Source organism: Arachis hypogaea, chromosome 17 (genome assembly GCF_003086295.3).
Source record: "Arachis hypogaea cultivar Tifrunner chromosome 17, arahy.Tifrunner.gnm2.J5K5, whole genome shotgun sequence".
In the NCBI taxonomy this organism is placed as follows: Eukaryota; Viridiplantae; Streptophyta; class Magnoliopsida; order Fabales; family Fabaceae; genus Arachis; species Arachis hypogaea.
Genome location: NC_092052.1, coordinates 38922673 through 38931677, shown reverse-complemented (window position 1 = coordinate 38931677; position 9005 = coordinate 38922673). Strand labels below are relative to the sequence as shown.

General features: G+C 40.7%; 1 non-coding gene across 1 annotated transcript; it reads right to left on the bottom strand.

Annotated features, from left to right (window-relative positions):
• Positions 1–8650: 8650 nt before the first annotated feature.
• On the bottom strand, positions 8651–8758 carry LOC112767788 (small nucleolar RNA R71). The gene has a single exon (XR_003185228.1). It is a non-coding gene; the product is annotated as a small nucleolar RNA R71 (small nucleolar RNA).
• Positions 8759–9005: the final 247 nt, after the last annotated feature.

Genomic DNA, 9005 nt, shown 5'->3' with positions numbered 1-9005 from the left:
GCTGGACGCCAGACTGCAACATGGAACTGGCATTGAACGCCAGTTTACGTCATCTATCCTTGAGCAATGTATGGACTATTATATATTACTGTAAATTCCTGGATGTCTACTTTCTAACGCAATTGGAAGCGCGCCAATTGGATTCTTGTAGCTTCAGAAAATCCATTCTGAGTGCAGAGAGGTCAGAATCCAACAGCATCTGCAGTCCTTTTTCAGCCTGAATCAGATTTTTGCTCAGCTCCTTCAATTTCAGTCAGAAAATACCTGAAATTATAGAAAAACACACAAACTCATAGTAAAGTCCAGAAATATGAATTTTGCCTAGAAACTAATGAAAATAAACTAAAAACTAACTAAAACATACTAGAAACTATATGAAATTAACCCCAAAAAGCGTATAAAATATCCGCTCATCAGTGCCGCATTCTTAGCTGTCACCACGTTCACTATGGTGAGGCCCTGGTCGTTGTCCTCCGGTTCTTGGCGTCGCTTTGCTGCCCGGGTCCTATCTTCGCCGTCGTGGTCGCGATTCCGTTGTCTCGGCTCTCTAATGAGGTGGGAGAACTTAGCTAGCTTTCCATCCCTGATCGCTTGTTCTAGTGCATCCTTCAGGTCGAAGCAATCCTGTGTCTTGTGTCCGTAACCCTTGTGGTAATCACAGTAGAGGCTCCAGTTTCCCCCTGTTCGCTCCTTCAGTGGTCGGGACTTCGACAAAATCCCCTTCTCGGCAATCTGTTGGTAAACTTCCATGATTGGTGCCGTGAGGGGAGTGTAATTAGTGAACTTCCCGACCCGAGGAAACGACCTGAGTGCCTTGCTTGGACCGCCGTCCCTGGTGTGTTCCTTCTGTCTTTCTCCACTTTCGCAGTGCCATTCTTGATTGTAGGAGGGCTGCTGTTTGTTGGCGGCCACGACTTGGCTGACTTCCTCGTCATTGATGTATTCCTTGGCTACACACTGGATCTCCTGCATCGTCCACACTGGCTTTGTGGTGAGGTGTTTTCTGAAGTCCTCGTTCAGAAGTTCGTTCGTCAGGCACAAGCTTGCAACTGAATCCGTTAGCCCGTCGATCTCCAAGCACTCGTCGTTGAATCGGTCCAGGTATTTTCGGATCGGTTCGCCGGACCTCTCGGTCACTCCGAGTAGATTAATTGGGTGCTTCGCCTTTGCGATTCTGGTTGTGAATTGAGCTAGGAAGGCGTGGCTGATGTTAGAGAACCTGGCTACCGAGCCCTGCGGGAGGTTATTAAACCACCGTATTGCATGTCCTGCTAAGGTGACCGGAAAGTCACAGCACCTTACCTCGTCTCCCACTCCTTCTAGGTTCATCCTGGCTTCGAAAGCCGTAAGGTGTTCCTGCGGGTCTTGGGTTCCCTCGTACCTCATGTCCGTTGGCTTGTCAAAGTGTTTTGGCAGCCGGACCTCGAGGATGGAACGATAGAATGGGGTCGCGCCCATTATCACCGGTCCCCGCGTTCTGTTTGTTCTTCCCGCGTCATCGTCTCGGCGAGTGTTCTCGGGGCTTTGCTCTGTGGCGCGCCTGTCATGCCTGGCGTATATGAGGGGGTCATGGCATCTTCTCACGCGTTCTCCTGACCTGGTATTCTCAGGTTCAGATTGCGGGCTAGCTGTTCGTCGGGAGCGACTTCTCGAGACGGAGCGGGAGTGACTCGATTCGGGAGTTTGCTGACGATGTTCTCGGTCTGCCAGCCGGCGCTCGAGGTCTTGCATCCTGTGGCATAGTTCCTGCATTATTCTGGCATGGTTGTCACCAGTTCCCCCGAAAGGGCGTCTTTCGGGAGATCGGGTGGTACTTCTTGGAGGGGACCTCGTGCGCGGTAGGGGAGAAGTCGCGGAGGGTTCCACTCTGCGCTCGGTCTCGCAGCCTGTTCCTCCTGGGCCCAATACAACGTCCATTCAGGCGACTAAGTCCCCACAGACAGCGCCAATGTTCGGTATGTCGGGTACCAGACGGGTTGGGTTGGTATCCTGATTAAAGAAGGGGAAGTCGTCTGGCCGTACGTCTCCGGGGTGAGGGTAGGCGATGTCCCGAGCACTTCGGATGTGGATGGGAGGTGTCACCTGCAAAGACACTCCAACGCTCAAGCCAGTGAAGTGTGCAGGAGAGTAAGGATTGAGTGGTATGTGACGTACCTTGGGGGAAGGGTAGGTCCTTCCCTATTTATACCGTGTCAGAGGTGGGCCTTGCAGAGGCAGGCCCACCTTCTTTGAGACCTCCCTTGCACAGCTGTGGCGAAGCTGTCAGGGACGCGTGTCCGGGTCGGCAGTCGGGCGTTCTGCTCCTAACCGTTCGGGTCAGGTTGTCCCCGGGTCAGGCCGGCCCACATTCAGTTTGGGCTAGGCCGTAACAAATTTGATTTGAAGATTGACTATTGGTTTGGACTATACTAACAACGGAATTATTTTGTGAAATTCCGAACCAGTATAAATCCTTGCATCAAATTAATGGCGCCGTTGCCGGGGAGTTGCAATGGTGCTTCGTTATTGGCTATTGTGAATATGTGAATATGTTTGCCTTTTGTTTGTTTGTTAGTTTTTGTTAGGTTTAGGACTTTGTTCTCATTTTTGTTAGTTTTTGTTTTTATTTGCTATTATGAATTCTTACCACTTTGGCTATGAGTTTGGCTCAAATTGTGTTGTAGGAAATGGGAGCTACAATGACAATATGCATCAAGGATGGAACAATCAAAGGTGGGAGGAGCCTCAAAGGATTGATCACCCTTCTTGGCAACAACAACTAGGGGTGTGCATGGGTCGGGTGAAACCGGGTTTGATGTGACCCAAACCCGGCCCGAAATATATACCGGGCCTATTTGTTAGACCCGAATCCGACCCTAGACCCGATGAAACCTATACACTTTCAGGCCACGATTATACCGGGTAAAAATCGGGTGAAAACCGGTCCGTTAACATTATATTACCTTGATACCTTCTTGTAAGTTAGCATGTAAAAATATCCAAATTTCCAAGACTCCAACCATTATTTGACATGGTAAAATTCACTTAGAAAAATATAATAAGAAGTAACTCTTCTCTAAAATTAAAGTATAACCATAATCAATACTAATATTGCCTAATAACACCAAATATTTAAATCAATACAAATAACACAAAATTATGCATTAGTCTAAAGTCTTATGCATTTTAAGCATAAAACATTAACTTATAGTCTTATATATAATGACTAATAACACAAATATTAAGGTTTACAATACTTAAATTTCACATAATAATAACCATCATCCATCACTAATAACACAAAATATTAATTGTGTATGATAACCGGGCCACCGGGCCGATTTCGGGTGACCCGAGCTATGGCCCGGACCCGACCCGAAATAATGACCGGGTCTACTTTTGAGACCCATACCCGGCCCTAGACCCGATGAAATCACATCAAATTAGCCCCAAAAGTGTTCGGGACTGGGCCGGGTCTTCGGGTCGGGCCGGGCCATGCACACCCCTAACAACAACCTCCGGATTCTTATGGGTATAACTCTCATCCTAATGCATATCAATCTAATGGATGTGGTGACCCTTATTGTGATTGTCAACAACCACCACCACATACCTATGAACCACCCCCTTAACATAATTTTGAACCACCTTACTCACAAGCCCCTTTTCACCAAACACCCCCATATGACCCTAATCCTTACCCACCATACCAACCACCTTATGAGCCATATGAACCATATGGAGAACCACCCCAATTCCACCACCAATACCCTCAAGAAACACCACCTCACTATTCTTACCAAGATGAATCACCTCCCATGTATGATAACTTTCAACCACAAAGTGAATTCCCCTTTCCACCACAACCCTCTATGGAAGAATACCCATATCCATCAATCCAAGAGCAATATGATCCTACTTATACTATCCAAGTGGAACAAGGGCCAATGGATCATCTCAAGGAAGCAACGGATCGGCTTCAAGCAATAATCCGTCAAAAGGAGCAAGAGGAAGCCAAAGGATGAATGAAGTTATCGAGGCTAACCTTGCCAAAATTAAAGCCGCCTTGGACTCACGGGACTCATGCAACAAGCAAAGTACCTCCACGGATGAATGTGAGAAATCAACCGAAGAGAAGAGTATGAAGGAGATTTTGGAATCCCAACATGAGGACAAGGGGATGGGGCATGTCTTGCAAAAAGTGGTGGAGGAAGAGATTGTTGAAGAAGAAGAAGTGGTTGAAGAGTTAGAGGAAGTTAAACAAGAGGTGGATTTCAAGCTTGAGAACACTTCCACACCAAGTGATATTGTTGATGATCTTGTGGAAGTTGTTGAACCTTCTTCCAATGAGCTTGAATTTGGTGTTGAGGAGGATAATGCGCAACCTCCAAGGCTTATTACGAATGATGAAAGATTGGAAGAGGTTGATCAAGAGATGGATTCAATCAATGAAAATTTCTTATCTACAATTGAATCCTCCCCTATTGTGCTTGATGAGCGAATAATTTATACGCTTTTTGGCATTATTTTTAGTATATTTTTAGTAGAATCTAGTTACTTTTAGGGATGTTTTCATTAGTTTTTATGTTAAATTCACATTTCTGGACTTTACTATGAGTTTGTGTGTTTTTCTGTGATTTCAGGTACTTTCTGGCTGAAATTGAGGGACTTGAGCAAAAATCAGATTCAGAGGTTGAAGGAGGACTGCTGATGCTGTTGGATTCTGACCTCCCTGCACTCAAAGTGGATTTTCTGGAGCTACAGAACTCAAAATGGCGCGCTTCCAATTGCGTTGAAAAGTAGACATCCAGGGCTTTCCAGAAATATATAATAGTCCATACTTTGGCCGGGTTTAGATGATGCAAAAGGGCATTGAACGCCATTTCTACGCTGCAGTCTTGAGTTAAACGCCAGAAACACGTCACGAACCAGAGTTGAACGCCAAAAATACGTTACAACTTGGCGTTCAACTCCAGAAGAAGCCTCTGCACGTGTAAACTTCAAGCTCAGCCCAAGCACACACCAAGTGGGCCCCGGAAGTGGATTTATGCATCAATTACTTACTTCTGTAAACCCTAGTAGCTAGTTTAGTATAAATAGGACTTTTTACTATTGTATTCATATCTTCGGATCATATTATGATTTTTAGTTCATCTTTAGATCATATTGATCACGTTGGGGGCTGGCCTCTCGGCCATACCTGAACCTTCATCACTTATGTATTTTCAACGGTAGAGTTTCTACACTCCATATATTAAGGTGTGGAGCTCTGTTGTTCCTCATGAATTAATACAAAGTACTACTATTTTTATTCAATTCAACTTATTCCGCTTCTAAGATATTCATTCGCACTTCAATATGAATGTGATGAACGTGACAATCATCATCATTCCCCTACGAACACGTGCCTGACAACCACTTCCGTTCCACCTTAGATTGAATGAGTATCTCTTGGATCTCTTAATCAGAATCTTCGTGGTATAAGCTAGATTGATGGCGGCATTCATGAGAATCCAGAAAGTCTAAACCTTGTCTGTGGTATTCCGAGTAGGATTCAGGGATTGAATGACTGTGACGAACTTCAAACTCGCGAGTGCTGGGCGTAGTGACAGACGCAAAAGGATAGTAAATCCTATTCCAGTATGATCGAGAACCTCCAGATGATTAGCCATGTAGTGACAGCACATCGGACCATTTTCACAGAGAGGATGGGATGTAGCCATTGACAACGGTGATGCCTCCAGATGATTAGCCATACAGTGACAGCGCATCGGACCATTTTCACAGAGAGGATCAGATGTAGCCATTGACAACGGTGATGCCCTTACATAAAGCCAGCCATGGAAAGGAGTAGGACTGATTGGATGAAGACAGTAGGAAAGTAGAAGTTCAGAAGAACGAAAGCATCTCTATACGCTTATCTGAAATTCTCACCAATGAATTACATAAGTATTTCTATCTTTATTTTCTATTTATTTATTATTATTATTCGAAAACTCCATAACCATTTGATATCCGCCTGACTGAGATTTACAAGGTGACCATAGCTTGCTTCATACCAACAATCTCCGTGGGATCGACCCTTACTCACATAAGGTTTATTACTTGGACGACCCAGTGCACTTGCTGGTTAGTTGTGCGAAGTTGTGAAGTTATGTTTGGACCATGGTATTGTGCACCAGTTGTTGGCGCCATTGCCAGGGAGAGAATGAACAACAAATTTTACAACCTCAGAGTAACAATTTCGCATACCAAGTTTTTGGCGCCGTTGCCGGGGATTGTTTTGAGTTTGGACAACTGACGGTTCATCTTGTTGCTCATATTAGGTAATTTTCTTTTTTTTTATTTTATTTTCAAAAAAAAATTTCAAAAATTTCTCATCTGTTTTCGAAAATTATTCTAAATTTTTAAGAATGAATTCTAGTGTTTCATGAAGCATGTTGAAGCTTGGCTGGCTGTAAAGCCATGTCTAAATTCTTTTGGACTGAGGCTTCCAAACCATCATCACAAGAGCAAGCTAGCTGTTCCTAATCCACCTGCTGTTGTATGACTGATTTGTATCTTCTAAAGCTTGGCTGGCTAGTGAGCCATGTCTAATTCCTGGACTGAAGCTTTAGACTAAGAATGCAAGATTCCTGGAATTCATATTAAAAATTTTGGAATCCTTATTTTTCTTTTTCAAATTAATTTTTGAAAAATACAAAAAAAAATTAAAAAATCATAAAAATAAAAAATATTTCATGTTTCTTGTTTGAGTCTTGAGTTAATATTAAGTTTGGTGTCAATTGCATGTTTTAAAGTTTGCATAAAATTTTCGAAAAATTCATGCATTCATAGTGTTCTTCATGATCTTCAAGTTGTTCTTGGTAAGTCTTCTTATTTGATCTTTAAATTTTCTTGTTTTGTGTCTTTTCTTGTTTTTCATATGCATTCTTGCATTCATAGTGTCTATACATGAAAAATTTTTAAGTTTGGTGTCTTGCATGTTTTCTTTGCATATAAAAATTTTCAAAAATATGTTCTTGATGTTCATCTTGATCTTCAAAGTGTTCTTGGTGTTCATCTTGACATTCATAGTGTTCTTGCATGCATCACATGTTTAGATCCAAAATTTTCATGCATTGCATCATTTTCATGTTTTTCTCTTTCATCATTAAAAATTCAAAATTGAAAAAAAATATCTTTCCCTTTTTCACTCATAAATTTCGAAAATTTGGATTGACTTTTTCAAAATTTTTTAAAATTTAGTTGTTTCTTATGAGTCAAATCAAATTTTCAATTTAAAAATCTTATCTTTTTCAAAATCTTTTTCAAAAATTAAATCTTTTTCATTTTTCTTATTTATTTTCAAAAATTCTAAAAATATTTTTCAAAAATCTTTTTCTTAATTTTACATGATATTTTCGAAAATACCATCAACAATTAATGTTTTGATTCAAAAATTTCAAGTTTGTTACTTACTTGTTAAGAAAGATTCAAACTTTAAGTTCTAGAATCATATCTTGTGATTTCTTGTGAATCAAGTCATTAATTGTGATTTTAAAAATCAAATCTTTTTCAAAACTAATTTCAATCATATCTTTTCAAAAATATCTTTTTATCTTATCTTTTTCAAAATCATATCTTTTTAAATCATACCTTTTTCAAAAATTTGATTTTAAAATATCTTTTCTAACTTCTTATCTTTTTATCTTTTCAAAATTGATTTTCAAATCTTTTTCAACTAACTAATTGACTTTTTGTTTGTTTCTTATCTTTTTCAAAACTACCTAACTAACTCTCTCTCTAATTTTCGAAAATCTCTTCCCTCTTTTTCAAAAATTCTTTTTAATTAACTAATTGTTTCAATTTTTAATTTTAATTTTATTTTATTCCTAATTTTCGAAAATCACTAACCCCTTTTCAAAATTTTATTTTCGAAAATCCTCTTTCTCTCTCATCTCCTTCTATTTATTTATTCATCTACTAACACTTCATCTCACCCAAATTCGAACCCCCTTTTCCATCTGTGTTCAAATTTTCTCTTTTTCCCTTCTTTACATTACATTCTTTTCTTCTTCTACTCACACAGGGGAACCTCTATACCTAGGTAAAAAGGATCCCTATTATTATTAATTTTCTATTCCCTCTTTTTCATGTGAGCAGGAGCAAGGACAAGAACATTCTTGTTGAAGCAGATCCTGAACCTGAAAGGACTCTGAAGAGGAAACTAAGAGAAGCTAAAATACAACAATCCAGAGATAACCTTACAGAAATTTTCGAACAGGAAGAGGAGATGGCAGCCGAAAATAATAATAATGCAAGGAGGATGCTTGGTGACTTTACTGCACCTAATTCCAATTTACATGGAAGAAGCATCTCCATCCCTACCATTGGAGCAAACAATTTTGAGCTGAAACCTCAATTAGTTTCTCTGATGCAACAAAACTGCAAGTTTTATGGACTTCCATCTGAAGATCCTTTTTAGTTCTTAACTGAATTCTTGCAGATCTGTGATACTGTTAAGACTAATGGAGTAGATCCTGAAGTCTACAGGCTCATGCTTTTCCTTTTTGCTGTAAGAGACAGAGCTAGAGTGTGGTTGGACTCTCAACCCAAAGATAGCCTGAACTCTTGGGATAAGCTGGTCAAGGATTTTTTAGCCAAGTTCTTTCCTCCTCAAAAGCTTAGTAAGCTTAGAGTAGATGTTCAAACCTTCAGACAGAAAGAAGGTGAGTCCCTCTATGAAGCTTGGGAGAGATACAAGCAACTGACCAAAAAGTGTCCTTCTGACATGCTTTCAGAATGGACCATCCTGAATATATTCTATGATGGTCTGTCTGAATTAGCTAAGATGTCATTGGATACTTCTGCAGGTGGATCCATTCACCTAAAGAAAATGCCTGCAGAAGCTCAGGAACTCATTGACATGGTTGCTAATAACCAGTTCATGTACACTTCTGAGAGAAATCCTGTGAGTAATGGGACGCCTCAGAAGAAGGGAGTTCTTGAAATTGATACTCTGAATGCCATATTGGCTCAGAACA